Source organism: Carassius auratus, unplaced genomic scaffold (genome assembly GCF_003368295.1).
Source record: "Carassius auratus strain Wakin unplaced genomic scaffold, ASM336829v1 scaf_tig00042157, whole genome shotgun sequence".
Lineage (NCBI taxonomy): Eukaryota > Metazoa > Chordata > Actinopteri > Cypriniformes > Cyprinidae > Carassius > Carassius auratus.
In genome coordinates this window covers 60008-84447 of record NW_020526700.1, presented here as the reverse complement: position 1 = coordinate 84447, position 24440 = coordinate 60008, and positions in this window count along the sequence as shown.

The window sequence follows — 24440 nt, the reverse complement described above, 5'->3', positions numbered from 1 at the left end:
GTGGCTTAACTTTTTTTCAAAACACATTATTAACTTCATATTTACTGGTAGTTATATCTCTGAATTAACTTCACATACAGATAAAATCAGTAATATTTTATTTTATAAAACATTTTCATCTGAAACCTAGCCGGTGAACAAATGCCAACTGACTGTATTTAATTACAAAGATTTGTTTCAGAGTGTGTTATAAAGTGTATTCATGTGATTTGTGCTGGAGCGCCATCATGTGGATAATGGGGAAATAAATCCAGCCCGTTTAAAGGGTAAAAACATTGATTATGTTTACATGCACACTCACAATGCGATTATAATATGATTTTTGCAATATAGCGAGCTTCATAAACACTAGTACTGGAAGAACCATAATTTTAAAGCTTTAAATCAACTGAACCAAATTGCTTCACAAAATGATTCACTGGTTAGAAGCGTTCGAGACTTCGCACACTGGCGACTCCTGCTGGCCAGGAAGTGTAACTGCAACTAAACAACTGCATGTGTAATGAATTACTATTAACAAATAACCAAATACCATTTAATATATATTTAATAAAAATCTGCATAATATTCTTTTTTATCCAGTGTATTAATTGGGGGGTGGTCTCAGATATCCCATAATCATCAAGGGACCCCTAAAACACACACACACACACAAAAAATTTTTATATATATATATATATATATATATATATATATTCTTGGAGTTTCTCCTGGTTTTTCAATACAACTATAATAGTATTTAAAATGAAGTTTCGATTGATGTATTCAATTTTGACCTAGTCATGTTACATCATATTTAATTTTTACGCGTTTTTAAAAATAAACAAGATTCTGTTGCATTTAGGAAGGCAGTAGCCAATCAGAGACGTTCAGATTAGTCATCGCTGAAACCCCAGAGTTTTGTTCTGACTGAAACTCGCGAATTCCATCATCATAAGCAACTAAGAGATTAATTTATCATATCGTGTATGGACAGTTTCATTGATTATAAGATGAGTTATGAGCGCTTGAACACTAGCTAGACTGCATGCTCATTTAAGGCCTCCATATACATCAAACAAAATCGAAAAACGAACTGATATGACGTCATTTCGATCAGGCCGGAACAAAGTTAGTTTCATCAGTTCGAAACAGCTGACCAAAGTGAACTTTCTGGGGGAGTTCGTTTTGGCCCCTAAACCTTTGAGTTTCCATGGGTCCGTGTTGGTTACGCAATCAGTGGATGTGGAGTTTGTCTGAAGTGGAGTTTTTCCCCTGTTCGTTTCTCATTCAACGGAGGTCAGGCAAGAGAACACCTCTCCTAGTCACTGACAACATGAATACAAAATACCTCCTTTCACACTGCGATTCCGGGAAATACATGGGTAATGTGTCCCCGCAATTGTTCCCGGGTCGCTAGATTGGTCACTTTCACACTGCCAGTGATTACCCAGAATATGTGCCCACATTCACACACCCACCCGTAAAAACCCTTTGCTGCACCCGACAGGAACCCGAAAAATCAAAAAGTGAAATAGAAAGTGGCATAACATTAGAAGTAAACAACATACAGAGACAAATGAACACATTTTCCCATAAAATTCTGACCCCAGGAATTTAATGAACTGGTTATTTTTGACATTTGACAACATATTGACCTTATTTCTGGACAAAAATAGCAAAAAAATGGACAAAGATGTGTAGAGGATCAACTATTTTTTCGTTTTCTCAAATGCATAGGGTGATTTTTTTCCCACAACATATTATTTCATTATCATTCAAGTGTCTATTATAAGATTAAATTGGGTACCAAGCTGAAATAATCCCAAAATGCTTGATTTTTAACCCTTTGCACCAAACCCGAAAAATCTAAATATGATTTAAAGTGGCATAACTTTTGATGTAAACAACTCACGGAGACAAATGGACACATTTTTCAATACAATTCTGACCCCAGAAATTTTTATTTGTCATGTTTTATAACATCTTGACCATCTGTGATCAAAAAGAGCAAAAAAGGTTCATTTGACAGTGTTTTTATTATACTTAAATCCTGAAATAGGGTTTATTTGAACCTTTTACTTCACCTTGCCTGAACCTGAAGATATTAAAAATAGTTTTACTTTTGAAGTTAACAAAACAAAGCAAATTAACTTAAATAAATTAAATAAATAAATAAATAAATAAATAAATAAAAAACTACAAAAAAATCCAAAAAGATCCAAAAAGTTGACTGAGCATAAACTGCAAGTTTAAGATTTTTGGGGCTTTGCAGTTGGTGGTCGTCGGTTCATACCTGCAGATCGCCATCTCCCATTGCTCTCTCTTTTGGAAAAATTTCAGTAAGTATTTGAAACTATAATCAAGATATACCTTTGTAGTCATAACTTAAAGTGATTTTTCAACAGTTTTTACTATAATCACAGGCTTTCGGAAATCGAATCTGTATTCTTGACTAGCAGTGTTGGTAGCTTAGTTGGGTGGGGGATATGAGATGAGACTCTGTGAAGACATCAGTTCACCAGACCACAGGAGGGATATTTGTGAACAGATTCCATTGAAATTAGAGGACTTGTCTTTGGATACAATTGGCTATCACCAATATTGCTATAAAAGCTTTACAGGGAAAATAAATCGTTTACAAGTGTCAAAGGCTTCTACATCTGGTGAATCATTATCATTGAAAAGGGTCTCTCTGTGCCATGTCAAATCACGGTCAGTTCAATCTGAAGGAGCTCCAAGAAGGTGTTCCTTCTTGTTTCCCAATCAGTGTTTTCTGTGACAAAGCAAAATCCAAGTTCAAGGGCAAGACTGAAGAGCTTACAAAGTTTCAGAGTTGGAAACACAAGGAACCAGGCTGGAAAGTTATTGAACCTAGGGCACAGGAATTAAAGAAAGAGGCTCTTTATCGCAAGGTGCAGGGCAAGGACCTATTTGCAATGGAAGCTAAGTATTATCCATCATGCAGAAACAACTTCAACACAGAGTACCAAACCCATGAGCGTGGAAGAGAGAGAGTAGAAAAGGCAGCAGACAACACTGACAGCCTGCAGGCCCAGAAGATAGCAGCACTTAACAAGTCATATTGTGTGGTCAAGGATTACATTCTTAGGAATGTGATTGAATGCAAAGAGGTTGTCCAGCTAAGATCCATGTGCAACTTGTACATGACGACATTGGGAAATCAAGGTTTTCCTAATCCTGAATACCGCAGTGAGAAATTGGCAAGACAGTTACAGGGAGACAAAGACATCTCTCATGAACTCACATTCTCCAAGATGCAACAACATGAGTGTATTAAGCTGAACCTCATATACAGCTCAGCATTACACTAATTGGGAAACAAGAAGGAACATCTTCTTGGAGCTCCTTCAGATTGAACTGACAGTGATTTGACATGGCACAGAGAGTCCCTTTTCAATGATAATGATTCACCAGAAGCCTTTGACACTTGTAAACAATCTACACTCACCTAAAGGATTATTAGGAACACCTGTTCAATTTCTCATTAATGCAATTATCTAATCAACCAATCACATGGCAGTTTCCTCAATGCATTTATGGGTGTGGTCCTGGTCAAGACAATCTCCTGAACTCCAAACTGAGTGTCAGAATGGGAAAGAAAGGTGATTTAAACAATTTTGAGCGTGGCATGGTTGTTGGTGCCAGACGGGCCGGTCTAAGTATTTCACAATCTGCTCAGTTACTGGGATTTTCACACACAACCATTTCTAGGGTTTACAAAGAATGGTGTGAAAAGGGAAAAACATCCAGTATGTGGCAGTCCTGTGGGAGAAAATGCCTTGTTGATGCTAGAGGTCAGAGGAGAACAGGCCGACTGATTCAAGCTGATAGAAGAGACACTTTGACTGAAATAACCACTAGTTACAACCGAGGTATGCAGCAAAGCATTTGTGAAGCCACAACACACACAACCTTGAGGCGGATGGGCTACAACAGCAGAAGACCCCACCGGGTACCATTCATCTCCACTACAAATAGGAAAAAGAGGTTACAATTTGCACGAGCTCACCAAAACTGGACAGTTGAAGACTGGAAAAATGTTGCCTGGTCTGATGAGTCTGGATTTCTGTTGAGACATTCAGATGGTAGAGTCAGAATTTGGCGTAAACAGAATGAGAACATGGATCCATCATGCCTTGTTACCACTGTGCAGGCTGCTGGTGGTGGTGTAATGGTGTGGGGGATGTTTTCTTGGCACACTTTAGGTCCCTTAGTGCTAATTGGGCATAGTTTAAATGCCACGGCCTACCTGAGCATTGTTTCTGACCATGTCCATCCCTTTATGACCACCATGTACCCATCCTCTGATGGCTACTTCCAGCAGGATAATGCACCATGTCACAAAGCTCGAATCATTTCAAATTGGTTTCTTGAACATGACAAGGAGTACACTGTACTAAAATAGCCCCCACAGTCACCAGATCTCAACCCAATAGAGCATATTTGGGATGTGGTGGAACAGGAGCTTCATGCCCTGGATGTGCATCCCACAAATCTCCATCCACTGCAAGATGCGATCCTATCAATATGGGCCAACATCTCTAAAGAATGCTTTCAGCACCTTGTTGAATCAATGCCACGTATAATTAAGGCAGTTCTGAACGCGTCATATCTCATAAACTGTGTAGAAATGATAGCTTCTCGCTTGCCCTCCCCACCTGCATGTGTTGAGTTTTGTAAAATTACCATACTCAGAAAGAGTTGAGACATGTAAAATACGTCTTAGGGAACAAATTCTCTTTGGAGGCACTTCAGCTGTGTTACAATGTTTAATTTTCCCCTTGGTAAGTATGTATGAAGTATTGAGCCTGAAAAAAAAAAAATACTTTAGCTAGTAGATACCAACTTAGCTACCAACACTGCTAGTCAAGAATACAGATTCGTTTTCCGAAAGCCTGTGATTATAGTAAAAACTGTTGAAAAATCACTTTAAGTTATGACTACAAAGGTATATCTTAATTATAGTTTCAAATACTTACTGAAATTTTTCCAAAAGAGAGAGCAGTGGGAGATGGCGATCTGCAGGTATGAACCGACGACCACCAACTGCAAAGCCCCAAAAATCTAAAACTTGCAGTTTATGCTCAGCCAACTTTTTGGACCTTTTTGGATTTTTTCTGTAGTTTTTTTATTTGTTTATTTATTCATTTTATTTATTTATTTAAGCTAATTTGCTTTGTTTTGTTAACTTCAAAAGTAAAACTATTTTAAATATCTTCAGGTTCAGGCAAGGTGAAGTAAAAGGTTCAAATAAACCCTATTTCAGGCTTTTAAGTATAATAAAAACACTGTCAAATTAACTATTTTTGCTCTTTTTGACCACAGATGGTCAAGATGTTATAAAACATGACAAATAACAATTTCTGGGGTCAGAATTGTATTGAAAAATGTGTCCATTTGTCTCTGTGAGTTGTTTACATCAAAAGTTATGCCACTTTAAATCATATTTAGATTTTTCGGGTTTGGTGCAAAGGGTTAAAAATTAAGCATTTTGGACATTATTTCAGCTTGGTACCCAATTTAATCTTATAATAGACACTTGAATGATAAAGAAAATAATATGTTGTGGAAAAAAAATCACCCTATGCGTTTGAGAAAACGAAAAAATAGTTGATCCTCTACACATCTTTGGCCATTTTTTGCTATTTTCTTCCAGAAATAAGGTCAATATGTTGTCAAATGTCAAAAATAACCATTTCATTAAATTCCTGGGGTCAGAATTGTATGGGAAAATGTGTTCATTTGTCTCTGTATGTTGTTTACTTCTAATGTTATGCCATTTTCTATTTCACTTTTAGATTTTTCGGGTTCTTGTCGGGTGCAGCAAAGGGTTAAAAAAGAACCCTTGGGACATTATTTCAGCTTGGCACCTGGCAGATTATGAAAATAGACACTTTAAGGATTTTAAAAAATCAGGTGGCATAAAAAAAGCCGGGGGGTGCGCGTGGACCCCTATTTCCATCTAGACTACTAGTGCTGTGTCTGAAATCGCTCACTCATTAGGTGCGTTCCATTCGACAGGGTCCCGACGCAGTGTTCACTGTTCCCTACTCCCTGAGCAAGGTATATCAGTTGAAGGGGACTTCACTGGCAATAACCGCTCATTTGGAACGCCCTGCAAACGTCATCAAAGAAGTCAATGATGGGGTCGCACAGATTAGGATATAACATAAATATTATACATTCATATTTTAATTTTTATTTACAATCACATTTAAAATATGTACACTATACAATAAAAAAATAATAAAAAACATTGAGTACTATATAATGAAAAACATATTTTTATTATACACTTTAATTGACTATTGCTGCTATTACTTGACTATTAACAGAATTGAAGCCCTGCTGTAACTGTCATGCAAATATGAAAATAAACTTTTATTTGGTTAACTGTGTATATATGTGTTTTTAATAAATGGTCATATAATTGCATAGCAGTCTCGTGCGCATTCTTCCCGCGCACAGCCGTATAGTAAACACTGAGGTAAATAAAGTAAAATAAAGAAAAATGGCAGAGCCTCATTTGCTTCTAGTCGCTTGTACATTATCATACTTTTTTACAATCCATAATGAAAATGAACGAAGACAGTAAATAGACCATAGTAACAGTAAAAGAAATGGACACAGCGACCCCACTGGATTCAACGGAGAAAAATTAAGTCAATTAGAACAGGGGGGCAGGGTTTCATATTTTTTTGAAGCACCCCTGGGCGCCGCCATTGGCTAGCGGACCCCCACCTGCTGTTTAGCATTCCATTGACTCCCATTCATTTTGGCATCACTTTGACAGTGAATAACTTTACATCTGAGGCATTAAAAGACTCCATTTGTCTATTAATTATTTCTAAAGAAACACGAAAATGTATAAAAGGCTCCATTATCTTGTATCTTATGTTATGTTCCCGTAGAAGCAGTTTTTGTAAAAAATAGGCTAACGATTGCGTCATAACCAGCGATTCTCTGTCGCACAGTAGAGAAATTACCGTATGGACAGGAGGAGAAGCTCGCAGACAATCTTTACTGTCTATGAGGCTATCTGGGGGACGTGGAGGCATAAAGTCAAGGGAGATAATTAATCAGAATACTTACCAAAGTTTGCTCTTGATCACGCTCGCCTTCTCTTTAAGATTCGGTGGGTGATTCAGATTTTTCTTGGCACAGCGATTAGAAGACTTACAGGTTGCTCACGTGACATCTACATCATCAAGCTCAGTTTGAGTCTGCGCAGTACGCCCGACCCCCAGGAAGTGCTTTCTAATTGACTTCATTTTTCTCAGTTGAATCCAATGGGGTCGCTGTGTCCATTTCTTTTACTGTCTATGAATTAGAAGCACACAGTTCCTGGAGGTCGGTCGTACTGCACACAAACACGTTCATAATTATGTATTTATTCTTTTTAGTATCTTGACTCTCGCTCAAGCAGAGTTTTGAGCTCAGATAAGATACCTGTAGACAGGGACGGACTGGGAATAAAAAAACGGCCCTGGACTTTGACTAAACCCGGCCCACAGCAATTGGCGCGGAAACTCGACAACAGTCTGTCTGTGCCATCTTTGTGTAGTGTTGATTTAAACACTCAACTTAAACACTCTCTGTACTGTCAGGTATTTTGTCTTCTTCTGAGGGTGGTTTGACAGCAAAAAAAAATGACTTGGGGCACTTAAAAGTAATTTAAAGTTGTGCTGGAGTTAGTGTCTTTCTCTGCTCTTGGTTTAAGCTCAACCTGAATAAACAATTTATGAAATGGATAAAAAAAAAAAAGTGGTTTTATTCCAAGATAGCATGGAATAGATTATATAATATGCTGTTATAACAGCATATTAGACAATCTATTCCATGCTGTCTTAAAATTAATTTATTACTTAATAATCTTAATTAATTTATGCACAAATAATAATACCACATCTAAATGAAAATATACCATTACAAATGTAACTTCTGTAATCAAAATAGGCGAATCATTTGAGTCAGTTCGGGGGTTCGATACAGGATCACGAATCATTTGAGTAATTTCGGGAGTTCGTAGCGGGTTAGCGAATCATTTGAGTCAGTTCGCGAGTTCGTAGCGGGTTTGCGAATCATTTGAATCAGTTTGGGAGCTTAAAGCGGGTTCGCGAATCATTTGAGTCAGTTTGGGGATCGCAAATCATTTGAATCAGTTCGGGAGTTCGGAGCGGGTTCGCGAATCATTTGAGTCAGTTCGAGAGTTCGTAGCGGTTCGCGAATCATTTGAGGTAGTTCGGGAGTTCGATACGGGACCACGAATCATTTGAGTCGGTTCGGGAGTTCGGAGCGGGTTCGCGAATCATTTGAGTCAGTTTGGGGATCGCGAATCATTTGAATCAGTTCGGGAGTTCGGGGCGGAGCGGGATCGCGAATCATTTGAGTCAGTTTTGGAGTATGATACGGGATCACGAATCATTTGAGTCAGTTTGGGGATCGCTAATCATTTGAATCAGTTCGGGAGTTCGAATCATCTGAGTCAGTTCGGGAGTTCGTAGCGGATTCGCGAATCATTTGAATCAGTTTGGGAGTTCGTAGCGGGTTCGCGAATCATTTGAGTCAGTTTGGGGATCGCGAATCATTTGAGTCAGTTTGGGGATCGCGAATCATTTGAATCAGTTCGGGAGTTCGGGGCGGAGCGGGATCGCGAATCATTTGAGTCAGTTTTGGAGTATGATACGGGATCACGAATCATTTGAGTCAGTTTGGGGATCGCAAATCATTTTAATTAGTTCGGGAGTTCGAATCATCTGAGTCAGTTCGGGAGTTCGTAGCGGGTTCGCGAATCATTTGAGTCAGTTCGGGAGTTCGTAGCGGATTCGCGAATCATTTGAATCAGTTTGGGAGTTCGTAGCGGGTTCGCGAATCATTTGAGTCAGTTCGGGAGTTCAAACAGAGGGGTTACCAGGATGTCATGTTTGGGGGGGCAACATAAACAACTGAAAAAAATTGGCGCAAAATTAAGCTATAGGCCTACTACACTATACACATCTGTTTTAGTGCATATCTTTTTCTAAGTCAGGAACCCAGAGACCACGTCAAAACAGTGCCACAAAGAGAGACGGCAGAAAAGTGAAGCGCAAAGGAAAAATGTTATAGTAAGCTCAAACTAGACTGACACGCAAAATAAAAGCAGCGTTGCAAATAAATTAATAGATATGACCATGGAAAATATGTATTTATTTATTTAAAGTTTATTTAACAGGGACCATACAATACAAAGCCTGTAACTGATGTGCAGCATATAGAGTTTATAGCTAGTGCTAATTTTCAACTCCTGTCCCTGGTTGGGCATTTCTAAGAACATTATAAAACAAATACATACATAAAAACAAGAAATACTAAAAAACTATGTATATATAGATGTACACATATATACACATACACATACATACATACATACATAATCATACACAATTATAACAACAATTAAAAATGTATACAATTTTGATTTGTCTTTAGCCACAGCTTAATCCTGGAAGTGAACTTTTTGAAGTCAGATATGGCCTTAATATCAGATGGTAATGCATTCCATAGCCTACAGCTCTTAACAGAAAAGGCAGTCTGTGCAAAGCTTGTCCTACAGTATGGTATTGTAGAGTTATGATTTGTACTAGTTCTAGTAACTCTTTGGGTGTTCTGTATTTCAATAAATTTACTAAGAGGCTCAGGTGCTAAATTATTAATACACTTGAAGATTAATTTTAGGAAACATAAATTACTAGCTTTCAAAGCTTAATATTTTATATTTCTCCAGTATGTAACAGTGATGATAGCGGATTGGCTTTTTATCCATAATTTTTATTGCTCGATTGTAAAGTGAACCAATGTGTTTTGTTGCAGATGGAGCTGCTTGCCCCCAAACTGTCATGCAGTATGAAATATGTGAAAACACTATAGCATGCATGTACAGTAAGGCTGCCTGATTTGGTATATAGTGTCTGATTAATTTAAAACAGTTGAGATTTCTTTGTATTGTTTTAGAGATTTTCTTGATATGTTTAGTAAAATTAAGTTGAGGATCTATAACCAATCCAAGGTATGTGAATTCTGTTACAGATTTAATTTTTTCATTTTGCAAGTTAATTTTAAATCTTTTATTTAGATCAAGTTTCTTAATAGAAAAACACATAGAGACTGTCTTTGTAAAATTTAGCACCAACTGATTTTGATTGAGCCACTGTCCGACATCAGCCATACATGCAGAGAGAACATCAGCAGCCAACTCTGGTGACTTAGCGGGTGCATAAAGAACTGCATCATCTGCATAGAGCTGGGAGCTGGCGCCTGAACAGTGTAATGGTAGGTCATTAATAAAAAGACTGAACAACAAAGGACAAGTACGGAGCCCTGTGGTATGCCCATTTTGATGTTCAAGAGTGAAGATTCTTCCTGGTTAACTTTAACACACTGTACTCTAGCCTGAAGATAAGATGCAAACCACTGTACTGCCTTAGTAGAAAAATTAAAATATGACATTTCAGTTAAAAGTAAACTACGGTTGATTGTATCAAATACCTTTTTAAGGTCAAGGAAAACAGCTTCCACCACATCACCCCTATACAGTGATTTCTTCACATTTTCAATAAAACAGCAGTTTGCAATTTCAGTGGAATAACCTGATCTAAAACCAAACTGCTGTGGGTGGAGGAACTGATTGGCTTCTAAGTGATCAACCATTTGTGCTGCTACAACTTTCTCAATAACTTTAGATAAAATAGGTAAAATAGATATGGTACGATAGTTACACATAGAGTCCTGACTTCCTGATTTAAATACTGGCACAATTACTGCTTTTTTCCATCCTAAAGGAAATGTACAGGTTCTTATAGAAAGATTGACAAGATATGTAAGAGGTTAAACTAACACTGTTATATATTTTTTTTAAACCAACTATTCATCATATATAAATCATTTGTTTTGGAATTAGACAATTTATTAATAATTTCTAAGATGTTTGTCTCCGAAACCTCTGTAATATGAAACGAATCTACAGAAGTCACTCCAGTTGTATAATTGTATAATAATCTACTGATTGCACAAAACAGGGAAGTCGTGGCCTAATGGTTAGAGTGTCGGACTCCCAATCGAAGGGTTGTGAGTTCGAGTCTCGGGCCAGACGGAATTGTGGGTGGGGGTAGTGCATGAACAGCTCTCTCTCCACCTTCAATACCATGACTTTGGTGCCCTTGAGCAAGGCATCGAACCCCCAACTGCTCCCTGGGCGCCGCAGCATAAATGGCTGCCCACTGCTCTGGGTGTGTGTTCACTGCTCTGTGTGTGTGCATTTCGGATGGGTTAAATGCAGAGAACAAATTCTGAGTATGGGTCACCATACTTGGCTGAATGTCACTTCACTACAAATATGAATTTAATTCATTAGCCATAACGGCGTAATTATTTATGGTCTTTCCATTTATGTTAAGTTCCTTGATCCCCTGTTTATTTGGTTTATTAGTCAGATTGTTTAAGTGTCTCCAAATGGAATTATTATTGCCTTTAGCATTACCTATAAATTCAGTATAATATGAAACTTTTAACACCACTTTTTCTAACAACACTTTATTTCTTATGCTGTGTTCACACCAAACGCGAATAGAGCGTCAAATTCGCATCTACCGCGCCTAGTTTGACGCTTGACCATTTTGAGATCATTTGCTTCATTCTCGCGAGTAATTTGCTTCATTAGCGCGTGAAATTAACTTCACAACAGACGCGAATACGCGGCATGGGGGGGGTTCTGCCAGCTGAGTTCACGCAGCATTTTCAACCGCCATTTTTATTTGGATAATTTTCAAAATACTACTGTTATTGTGTCATGAAATGTAGTTTTAAAAGTATTTCAGGCGAGAATGTAGTTGTTTTAAACTCAAATATGCGGTTTATTTATAATGACAGCGTCTATTTAAAAAAATAGTGTTTCGCCGATCTCGGAGATGAGCTCCATGCGACCAGCGGGAGCTCCGTCATCATGTATCCGCCGACAGCAGCCTCACCTCGGCTAGATCTTCTGACATTTGCCGCTGGCTCTGATGTCTCTTTAGCATACAGTGGTACAGTGTCTTTCTTACTACATCTTTTTTTTTATTAGTAATTTGTCTATTAATCCTGAAATTGCTGTAGTCATAGAATTACAGCACTCATATACATCGTCCACAGCCATGATCTGCTCCCAATTTAAGTTATTAAGTTCTCTTTCGAACTGCACAGTTTTAGCTTCAGGAATGATAAATGATAATTTATCACAACCAGATTTGCCAAAATACTGTAGCCGCGTTCTGGTCAGTTTTCTAACTGTCAGAATCATGTTGTGGTCTGAGAGACCTGTTATCAGATTGTACGTCCTTGTTATATGTTCTGGTCTATTGGTAAACGCCATATAAATCAGGGTCTTGGTCTGCCTTGTTATCCTAGTTGGCCCTTTTACGTTTGTAGATAATTAAATTTTGTCATACATTTTAAACGCCTCAGATGTAAAGTTATTCGCTGTCAAAGTGATGCCAAAATGAATGAGAGTCAATGGGATGCTAACGCAAGTGAAGTTCTGCTACAAGATGAACACTTCCTTCCCGCCTGGGACTGTGGAACAGGCTTTAACAAAAAAATGTCTCTAAACCTCTTTGCTCTTAATTAAAACTTGATCTAGTACTAGCCTACATGATAGAATCAAATGCTTTGCAAATCCGCTTGAAAGACCTGATCTCAAATGATTCGCGAAACGCGCTTCGGAGTCCCGATCTGAATCAAATGTTTTGCGAACTCGCTCCGAATCCCAGATCTCAAGTTATTTTCCAGTAAGCGCTATAGCGTTCATTCGCTTGTCGAAAAATGGCGGAGACCAAAAGTATTCAGATGTGTATAGTGTGCCTTAAAAAAAAATACTTATTTATCATTTCATAGTTTTCCCACCGACAAAAATAAAAAAGCGTTGATTTGGGCTATACTGCGAGAGGAGGCAACAATTACTCTGAGGAAAGATACTTTAGTGTGTGCTAAGACCTTCACGGAGGATGAGGTCCGTGTCCAACCGGATTACGGTCGATCTCGCACAGTGGGCTGTGCCTTCCAGGTTTGCGTGGAAAAGTTGCGGAGACGTTAAATCACGCGTCAAAACGGGATGTTTGTGGTGCAGAGAAGTAAATGTCTTGATGGTGCAGGAGCACGATTACAACAGCCGTCCAGTCCCAGGTGAGTGTAATGTGTTAACTAAAACGATAACTTATATTAATAGCTTATCGGCAACTATAGACATTAATCAAATATAGTATGTTTTATTTGTATTGTTAGATGTAACGTTATACATTTAATGTAGCACATGGTAGCAGTTATGCTAACAGTCGAGCAGGTTAGTGAAGCGGTGTTTTTATACTTTTGCCATCACCCTTTTATACTGCTCTCTTTCTGGCTTAAGTCACACTAAATTAACAAAAACATTTAAAGTTATCAATAAAATCCACAACATGAAATACGAGCAGTTGAACAAACATCTGTTGTACAAGCAGAATTCAAATTATTTTATAATGGTTTGTAGGTTATTTAACTTTGAATTGATGTTCTAAGTAACTGGTATATTATTGCATAAATGTGATAGTAACTTTCCAAATTAATGAGTTGTTTTTATTAAAATTTTATGTTTAACACAAAATAATACATGTATTGTTGTTTGCTTTATGTTAATTAAGTGCTCTTACTGAGGCATGAGATAAATAAAGGAGCTGGCAAAAACACCTGCTAGTGACATCAGCATCATCTTGACACCTGCTAGTGACATCAGAATCATCTACACACCTGCTAGTGACATCAGCATCATCTACACACCTGCTAGTGACATCAGCATCATCTTGACACCTGCTAGTGACATCAGCATCATCTACACACCTGCTAGTGACATCAGCATCATCTACACACCTGCTAGTGACATCAGCATCATCTACACACCTGCTAGTGACATCAGCATCATCTTGACACCTGCTAGTGACATCAGCATCATCTACACACCTGCTAGTGACATCAGCATCATCTACACACCTGCTAGTGACATCAGCATCATCTACTCAACCTGCTAGTGACATCAGCATCATCTACTCACCTGCTAGTGACATCAGCATCATCTACACACCTGCTAGTGACATCAGCATTTTAATCCTCTACACATCGCTCTCTAGAGAGCCCGACAGATGTTTACACACACTGTTTAATGCAAGATATAAATGCATTTAACCTGCAATTACAAATGCATAATGTTTTGATGTTTTAATCCCAAAATGTTGAATACTGATATTTGCAATGATAAAAGAAAGTGAAAGAAAACACCAATATCTAGACAATCATGAATTGTAACATCACTTCCTTTAATGTTTTTACTATACAGTTGATATGGAATTTGTTTAAATGTTACATTTTTGAAAAAAAGTATTACATGTTTAAATGAAATGCTTATACAAAATAAACATATAGTTAATTTTAAAGTATATCTACATTTCTTGCTTTCATACATGGTCATATGAGAAATTTGCCATACTTAAGTGGCAGATTTCTGCCATTTACTGGAAAACATTTAAAATTACAATTTTAAACAAAAGCACTATATGAACATTCTGAGTGATTTTATTACACTAATATACAATCAGACATCCCAATTTCTGTTTTGGTAAAGTCATTAAGTGTCATGTCATTTAGATGAATTAGAATTTAATTTAGGGTCCTGAAATACCCTGAACACTGCACAGAGGTTAAGATGACCATTGCTACAGAAAATAAAATTGAAACTCATCCTATTTTGTTTTAATTCTCCCTTGCTAAATTATACAGTTACTGATGCTATGGACTGTGGGATTACTAACAGGCTATTAACAAAAATTTGTCTCTAAACCTCTTTTCTCTTTATTAAAACTTGATCTAGTACTAGCCTACATGATAGAATCAAATGCTTTGCAAATCCGCTCGAAAGACCTGATCTCAAATGATTCGCGAAACGCGCTTCGGAGTCCCGATCTGAATCAAATGTTTAGCGGACTCGCTCCGAAGCCCCGATCAAATGATTCGCGGAACGCGCTTCGGAGACCCGATCTGAATCAAATGTTTAGCGGACTCGCTCCGAAGCCCCGATCAAATGATTCCCGAAACGCGCTTCGGAGACCCGATCTGAATCAAATGTTTAGCGGACTCGCTCCGAAGCCCCGATCAAATGATTCCCGAAACGCGCTTCGGAGTCCCGATCTGAATCAAATGTTTAGCGGACTCGCTCCGAAGCCCCGATCAAATGATTCGCGGAACGCGCTTCGGAGACCCGATCTGAATCAAATGTTTTGCGAACTCGCTCCGAAGCCCACATCATCTACACACCTGCTAGTGACATCAGCATCATCTACACACCTGCTAGTGACATCAGCATCATCTACACACCTGCTAGTGACATCAGCATCATCTTGACACGTGCTAGTGACATCAGCATCATCTACACACCTGCTAGTGACATCAGCATCATCTACTCAACCTGCTAGTGACATCAGCATCATCTACACACCTGCTAGTGACATCAGCATCATCTACACACCTGCTAGTGAAATGAAATGCTTATACAAAATAAACATGTAGTTAACTTTAAAGTATATCTACATTTCTTGCTTTCATACATGGTCATATGAGAAATTTGCCATACTTAAGTGGCAGATTTCTGCCATTTACTGGAAAACATTTAAAATTACAATTTTAAACAAAAGCACTATATGAACATTCTGAGTGATTTTATTACACTAATTTACAATCAGACATCCCAATTTCTGTTTTGGTAAAGTCATTAAGTGTCATGTCATTTAGATGAATTAGAATTTAATTTAGGGTCCTGAAATACCCTGAACACTGCACAGAGGTTAAGATGACCATTGCTACAGAAAATAAAATTGAAACTCATCCTATTTTGTTTTAATTCTCCCTTGCTAAATTATACAGTTACTGATGCTATGGACTGTGGGATTACTAACAGGCTATTAACAAAAATTTGTCTCTAAACCTCTTTTCTCTTTATTAAAACTTGATCTAGTACTAGCCTACATGATAGAATCAAATGCTTTGCAAATCCGCTCGAAAGACCTGATCTCAAATGATTCGCGAAACGCGCTTCGGAGTCCCGATCTGAATCAAATGTTTAGCGGACTCGCTCCGAAGCCCCGATCAAATGATTCGCGGAACGCGCTTCGGAGACCCGATCTGAATCAAATGTTTAGCGGACTCGCTCCGAAGCCCCGATCAAATGATTCCCGAAACGCGCTTCGGAGACCCGATCTGAATCAAATGTTTAGCGGACTCGCTCCGAAGCCCCGATCAAATGATTCACGAAACGCGCTTCGGAGACCCGATCTGAATCAAATGTTTTGCGAACTCGCTCCGAAGCCCACATCATCTACACACCTGCTAGTGACATCAGCATCATCTACACACCTGCTAGTGACATCAGCATCATCTACACACCTGCTAGTGACATCAGCATCATCTTGACACGTGCTAGTGACATCAGCATCATCTACACACCTGCTAGTGACATCAGCATCATCTTGACACGTGCTAGTGACATCAGCATCATCTACACACCTGCTAGTGACATCAGCATCATCTACACACCTGCTAGTGACATCAGCATCATCTACTCAACCTGCTAGTGACATCAGCATCATCTACACACCTGCTAGTGACATCAGCATCATCTACACACCTGCTAGTGAAATGAAATGCTTATACAAAATAAACATGTAGTTAACTTTAAAGTATATCTACATTTCTTGCTTTCATACATGGTCATATGAGAAATTTGCCATACTTAAGTGGCAGATTTCTGCCATTTACTGGAAAACATTTAAAATTAAAATTTTAAACAAAAGCACTATATGAACATTCTGTGTGATTTTATTACACTAATATACAATCAGACATCCCAATTTCTGTTTTGGTAAAGTCATTAAGTGTCATGTCATTTAGATGAATTAGAATTTAATTTAGGGTCCTGAAATACCCTGAACACTGCACAGAGGTTAAGATGACCATTGCTACATAAATAAAATAAAAATTGAAACTCATCCTATTTAGTTTTAATTTTCCCTTACTAAATTATACAGTTACTGATGCTATGGATTGTGGGATTACTAACAGGCTATTAACAAAAATTTGTCTCTAAACATCTTTTCTCTTTATTAAAACTTGATCTAGTACTAGCCTACATGATAGAATCAAATGCTTTGCAAATCCGCTCGAAAGACCTGATCTCAAATGATTCGCGAAAAGCGATTCGGAGTCCCGATCTGAATCAAATGTTTAGCGGACTCGCTCCGAAGCCCCGATCAAATGATTCCCGAAACGCGATTCGGAGTCCCGATCTGAATCAAATGTTTAGCGGACTCGCTCAGAAGCCCCGATCAAATGATTCCCGAAACGCGATTCGGAGTCCCGATCTGAATCAAATGTTTAGCGGACTCGCTCAGAAGCCCCGATCAAATGATTCCCGAAACGCGCTTCGGAGACCCGATCTGAATCAAATGTTTAGCGGACTCGCTCCGAAGCCCCGATCAAATGATTCCCGAAACGCGCTTCGGAGTCCCGATCTGAATCAAATGTTTTGCGAACTCGCTCCGAAGCCCAGATCTCAAGTTATTTTCCAGTGAAAGCGCTATAGCGTTCATTCGCTTGCAGAAAAATGGCGGAGACCAAAAGTATTCAGATGTGTATAGTGTGCCTTTGTGTTGTAATAACCCAGCCGGCACATGACCGACCTTCAACGTTGAAATATGGTTGAAATAAGGTCAGTTGTGGTTTCAACGTTGAAACAACGTTGATTCAACGTTTAAAGCTGAATGGTTGAAAAACATCCAGCACATGACCAACTTTCAATGTTGAAATATGGTTGAAATAAGGTCAGTTGTGGTTTCAACGTTGAAACAACGTTGATTCAACGTTTAAAGCTGAATGGTTGAAAAACATCCAGCACATGACCAACTTTCAACATTGAAATATGGCTGAAATAAGGTCAGTTGTTTTAATGAAACAACGTTAAAAATGTTTAATGCTAAATGGTAGAAAAAGGTTAACAAGCTTTTAAATTATTTATATTAAATTATTTAAATTAATTATTTTAATAGCATTTTAAAATATTTTAGTCATGATACCTATTCTAAAATCTAAAGGTATATGTTAAATATTATCATCATTAACAACAATAAAACTATATACATTTCGCTGCTTTATCACACTGAAACAACTCCCATTGGTAGTTTTATTTTATTACTTCTATCATGATTGGTTAATCTGGCTGTCATTCAGGAAACTGGACAATGAATCGGTTCGCGCCTTTCTACATTTAAAAATATGACCGTTATTGTCGTCTTTCTGTGAGTGAGGCGGCTAACTGTGAGCTGCTGCTCGTTATAACTGACTGCTCTATCGGTCCCGAATTATTTCATATTTGCCTGTACATTTTTTATTTATTTTGAGCGAATTTGAGTCGTGACATGTCAATGGAGAACAAAAACTGTGAACACAAGAAGGGTCAGGTGTTCTGCGAGGTCCTGAAAACATCCTGGCAAAATGAGGTAAGAAAATCGCTAACGTTATCTTTATTATCTTTTGAAAATAGTAAAGTATTACCAGAGTTTACAAATGGGTAGTTTAAAGGACATGTAACCTGCAGATAAATAAATACCCGTGTGTCTGTTTTTGCATTGCTTTATCACAGATGATCAAGTTAGGTGCTCACCTAATGTGTTGCTGGTAAGAGAGATTTAGAGATGGTTTAGAGATTTTCCCATATTGTCCTGATATGTATCCCATGCATTAGGTGTGTTATATATGTTTGTATTCTTATAATAGTTTCAAAGTGTTTTCTGAAACATAAGTGCAAATGTCGGTATTTAAATAATATAATTTTAATGAATTAATGAAAATGAATATATAAAAAAAGGATCGTTTAAAGCCATGGTTCTCAAAGTCTCAGGCCCCCTCTAGTTGTTATGCAGGTGAATCACTAAATTAAACTAATTAATGTTAATACATTTTAACTTAATCTTTGAGTAAGTTTTTTTTTTTTTTGCACATTTAAGTATGTTACAGTTAAAGTACAGTACAGTTTTGTAACTTTTGTTACATAATTACATTTAAAATTACATTTTAATTTAAACTTTTTTTTTTTATTTACCTGTGTATGTAAGCACAGTTGTAGTGTTAATGTTCAAACATGGTAAAGTGCCTGACAATAAATATTCTTATTAGAATAAAACTGCCTCATTTTTTAACTGTAGACCTGTAGCTGAATAGTTTGGTCTACTACGCTGCTGAAATGTAATGTTGGTCATTATGGTGCAACTTAATATTTAATAACAAATATTTTCTGAAGTGGTACTTGGTATAAAAAGTTTGAGAACCAGTGGTTTAAAGAAATGGTATAATATGAAATCCTGCTTTTTAAGAACTTTTCAGTAAACCATTTCTTCTTTCCCCTTGTAGAGTCATCAAGGATCCAGCTTGTTCTTGAAACATTGGTAAGAAATTGTTCATCTGCTACATTGCACTGTCACTTCTGCTAGAGATGCTTTGACCTTTTGTGATAGGTTTTGATTGTACTTAGTTTATTAAAAATTTACTGAATTAGATTTTATTTGTTTTATTACACTGTATTACTAGTGTTTTGATTAAAACAGTGTAACTGGGGGCTCTGAAAACACTGTTTGTGAATAATTTGTTAATATTGTAAATTTTCATCTGAATACATTGAATAAGTGTTTAATGAATAGTGTTGTCCACTTTGTTTCCAACCTCACTGTTACTGAACTGTAAAGTGAAAATATTGTGTGATTTATTTTGCATTCAGTTTTCAGTTAAATATATTTCACAATATCAAAGTTATTGTGAAACATTGTGGACATACCTAAACAAACTGGTTAAATCTTATGTTCCCTCCAGAAGTTTGCCCTCTGCAAGTGAACGACACCTTGTGGTGCCATCCCAAAGAGGTTCAAAATCACTCTCACGGACCTTTTCCTGGACTATGCCCAGCTGGTGGAATGACCTCCCAATCTCAATCCGAACTGCTGAGTCTTTACTCATTTTCAAGAAACATTTTAAGACTCCTCTTTTTCACCGGAACTTAACCAACTAATGCTAGCACTTTTCCTTCTTTTCTTGTCTTTCATATTAAAAAAAAAAACCTGGCTATGCGTTCTGTACTAGACTAACTGAGACTTGTCATGGCACTTGTATACTGTTGTTGTTCGCTTGTACACCTGACTGCTTCTGTTCTTCTCATTTGTAAGTCGCTTTGGATAAAAGCGTCTGTTAAATGATTAAATGTAAATGTTTATACAGGACGGTACAGAAAGTGCACAAGTGGGAGAGAGTGGAGGGGACGGCGTCAGAATGGACCTAGCGCTGGGACACTTTCAAGGATCACCCGAAGCACAACCACACTGTATACACGAGGCTGCTGGTTCTAACATTTTAGAGTGCCCTGCGGTAGAAATCTCATTCTGCATTCCCCACGGTAAAGAAGACACAGTCCGGGGGGGTTCCCATTAGAAATCAACTGGTGGAAGGTTCCCTGCTCGTACTGTGCAACACATTTTCACGGCACAAATGTGCACAACTTGAAATGAGACACATTACTAAAACATGTTTTTGACAGAAACTGTAGTTATCCACCAAAATAAAAGATCCACTGGTTTCAGTCATAAAGGTACAAGGGTTTGTCTTGTAAGTGCTGAAAAAAATATGCTTTTTTGTGCCGAATTATTTTACAAAAACCTTTAAATATTATTGTATTTGGATTGTTCTACTACATGTTTTTAGCATTACCTCCATGCATACTCTGCATAATAAAGTGTGGGATTATTTTCATCTGTTTTATACAGTATGTTTCCAAAATTAAACTGCTGTTTGACAATTTTGAGCATGTGGTAGTTTATTGAAGTTGTTTGTAAAGCCATTGCTGCCAGTCATTAGATTTTTAGCCTTGCATGTACCATGTTGATCTAAATGCCAACTAGGATCTAGGTGTATTTATACACGGTGCAAGGTACGACGGGGAAACAACGTCGTGTTATCAACGCTGATTAACTTTTCAAAATCAACACCTCATTCAGCTTTCATCCCAGGGCTGCAGCACGACCCTAATTCACCCATAATGCAGGTAAGACGGTGAAACAGCGTCGCGATTTCAACGGTGAATCCACGTCGTTATTTCAACGTTGATCCAATTTGCAAAATCGAAAGGTTATTCAACGTTGATTCAACGTCGGGATTTCAACAGTGAATCAGCGTTGTGACTTCAACCGTACATCAACGTCACGATTTCAACGGTGAATCAACGTCGTGATTTCAACGTTGATCCAATTTGCAAAATCGAAAGGTTTTTTCAACGTTGATTCAACCATGGTACCTGACGTTGTTTCAACGTTGAATCAACGTTGAAATGCCGGCTGGGAATAATAAAAACAAACTTATTTATCATTTCATAGTTTTCCCACCGACGAAAATAAAAAAAGCGTTGATTTGGGCTATACTGCGAGAGGAGGAGGCGACAATTATACTGTGAGGAAAGGTACTTTAGTGTGTGCTAAGCCCTTTCACGGAGGATTAGGTCCGTGTCCAACCGGATTACGGTCGATCTCGCACAGTGGGCTGTGCCTTCCAGGTTTGCGTGGAAAAGTTGCGGAGACGTTAAATCACGCGTCAAAACGGGATGTTTGTGGTGCAGAGAAGTAAATGTTGTGATGGTGCAGGAGCACGATTACAACAGCCGTCCAGTCCCAGGTGAATGTGTTAACTAAAACGATAACTCATATTAATAGCTTATCGGCAACTATAGACATTAATCAAATATAGTATGTTTTATTTGTATTGTTAGATGTAACGTTATACATTTAATGTAGCACATGGTAGCAGTTATGCTAACAGTCGAGCAGGTTAGTGAAGCGGTGTTTTTATACTTTTGCCATCACCCTTTTATACTGCTCTCTTTCTGGCTTAAGTCACACTAAATTAACAAAGACATTTAAAGTTATCAATAAAATCCACAACATGAAATACGAGCAGTTGAACAAACATCTGTTGTACAAGCAGAATTAAAATTATTTTATAATGGTTTGTAGGTTATTTAACTTTGAATTGATGTTCTAAGTAACTGGTATATTATTGCATAAATGTGATAGTAACTTTCCAAATTAATGAGTTGTTTTTATTAAAATTTTATGTTTAACACAAAATAATACATGTATTGTTGTTTGCTTTATGTTAATTAAGTGCTCTTATTGAGGCATGGGATAAATAAAGGAGCTGGCAAAAACACCTGCTAGTGACATCAGCATCATCTTGACACCTGCTAGTGACATCAGCATCATCTACACACCTGCTAGTGACATCAGCATCATCTACACACCTGCTAGTGACATCAGCATCATCTACACACCTGCTAGTGACATCAGCATCATCTTGACACGTGCTAGTGACATCAGCATCATCTACACACCTGCTAGTGACATCAGCATCATCTACTCAACCTGCTAGTGACATCAGCATCATCTACACACCTGCTAGTGACATCAGCATCATCTACACACCTGCTAGTGACATCAGCATTTTAATCCTCTACACATCGCTCTCTAGAGACCCCGACAGATGTTTACACACACTGTTTAATGCAAGATATAAATGCATTTAACCTGCAATTACAAATGCATAATGTTTTGATGTTTTAATCCCAAAATGTTGAATACTGATATTTGCAATGATAAAAGAAAGTGCTTTAAGAGGTGAAATTAAAAACACCAATATCTAGACAATCATGAATTGTAACATCACTTCCTTTAATGTTTTTACTATACAGTTGATATGGAATTTGTTTAAATGTTACATTTTTGAAAAAAAGTATTACATGTTTAAATGAAATGCTTATACAAAATAAACATGTAGTTAACTTTAAAGTATATCTACATTTCTTGCTTTCATACATGGTCATATGAGAAATTTGCCATACTTAAGTGGCAGATTTCTGCCATTTACTGGAAAACATTTAAAATTAAAATTTTAAACAAAAGCACTATATGAACATTCTGTGTGATTTTATTACACTAATATACAATCAGACATCCCAATTTCTGTTTTGGTAAAGTCATTAAGTGTCATGTCATTTAGATGAATTAGAATTTAATTTAGGGTCCTGAAATACCCTGAACACTGCACAGAGGTTAAGATGACCATTGCTACATAAATAAAATAAAAATTGAAACTCATCCTATTTAGTTTTAATTTTCCCTTACTAAATTATACAGTTACTGATGCTATGGATTGTGGGATTACTAACAGGCTATTAACAAAAATTTGTCTCTAAACATCTTTTCTCTTTATTAAAACTTGATCTAGTACTAGCCTACATGATAGAATCAAATGCTTTGCAAATCCGCTCGAAAGACCTGATCTCAAATGATTCGCGAAAAGCGATTCGGAGTCCCGATCTGAATCAAATGTTTAGCGGACTCGCTCCGAAGCCCCGATCAAATGATTCCCGAAACGCGATTCGGAGTCCCGATCTGAATCAAATGTTTAGCGGACTCGCTCAGAAGCCCCGATCAAATGATTCCCGAAACGCGATTCGGAGTCCCGATCTGAATCAAATGTTTAGCGGACTCGCTCAGAAGCCCCGATCAAATGATTCCCGAAACGCGCTTCGGAGACCCGATCTGAATCAAATGTTTAGCGGACTCGCTCCGAAGCCCCGATCAAATGATTCCCGAAACGCGCTTCGGAGACCCGATCTGAATCAAATGTTTTGCGGACTCGCTCCGAAGCCCCGATCAAATGATTCCCGAAACGCGCTTCGGAGTCCCGATCTGAATCAAATGTTTTGCGAACTCGCTCCGAAGCCCAGATCTCAAGTTATTTTCCAGTGAAAGCGCTATAGCGTTCATTCGCTTGCAGAAAAATGGCGGAGACCAAAAGTATTCAGATGTGTATAGTGTGCCTTTGTGCTCTAATAATAATAAAAACAAACTTATTTATCATTTCATAGTTTTCCCACCGACGAAAAATAAAAAAAGCGTTGATTTGGGCTATACTGCGAGAGAAGGAGGGGACAATTATACTGTGAGGAAAGGTACTTTAGTGTGTGCTAAACCCTTCACGGAGGATTAGGTCCGTGTCCAACCGGATTACGGTCGATCTCGCACAGTGGGCTGTGCCTTCCAGGTTTGCGTGGAAAAGTTGCGGAGACGTTAAACCACGCGTCAAAACGGGATGTTTGTGGTGCAGAGAAGTAAATGTCGTGATGGTGCAGGAGCACGATTACAACAGCCGTCCAGTCCCAGGTGAGTGTAATGTGTTAACTAAAACGATAACTTATATTAATAGCTTATCGGCAACTATAGACATTAATCAAATATAGTATGTTTTATTTGTAT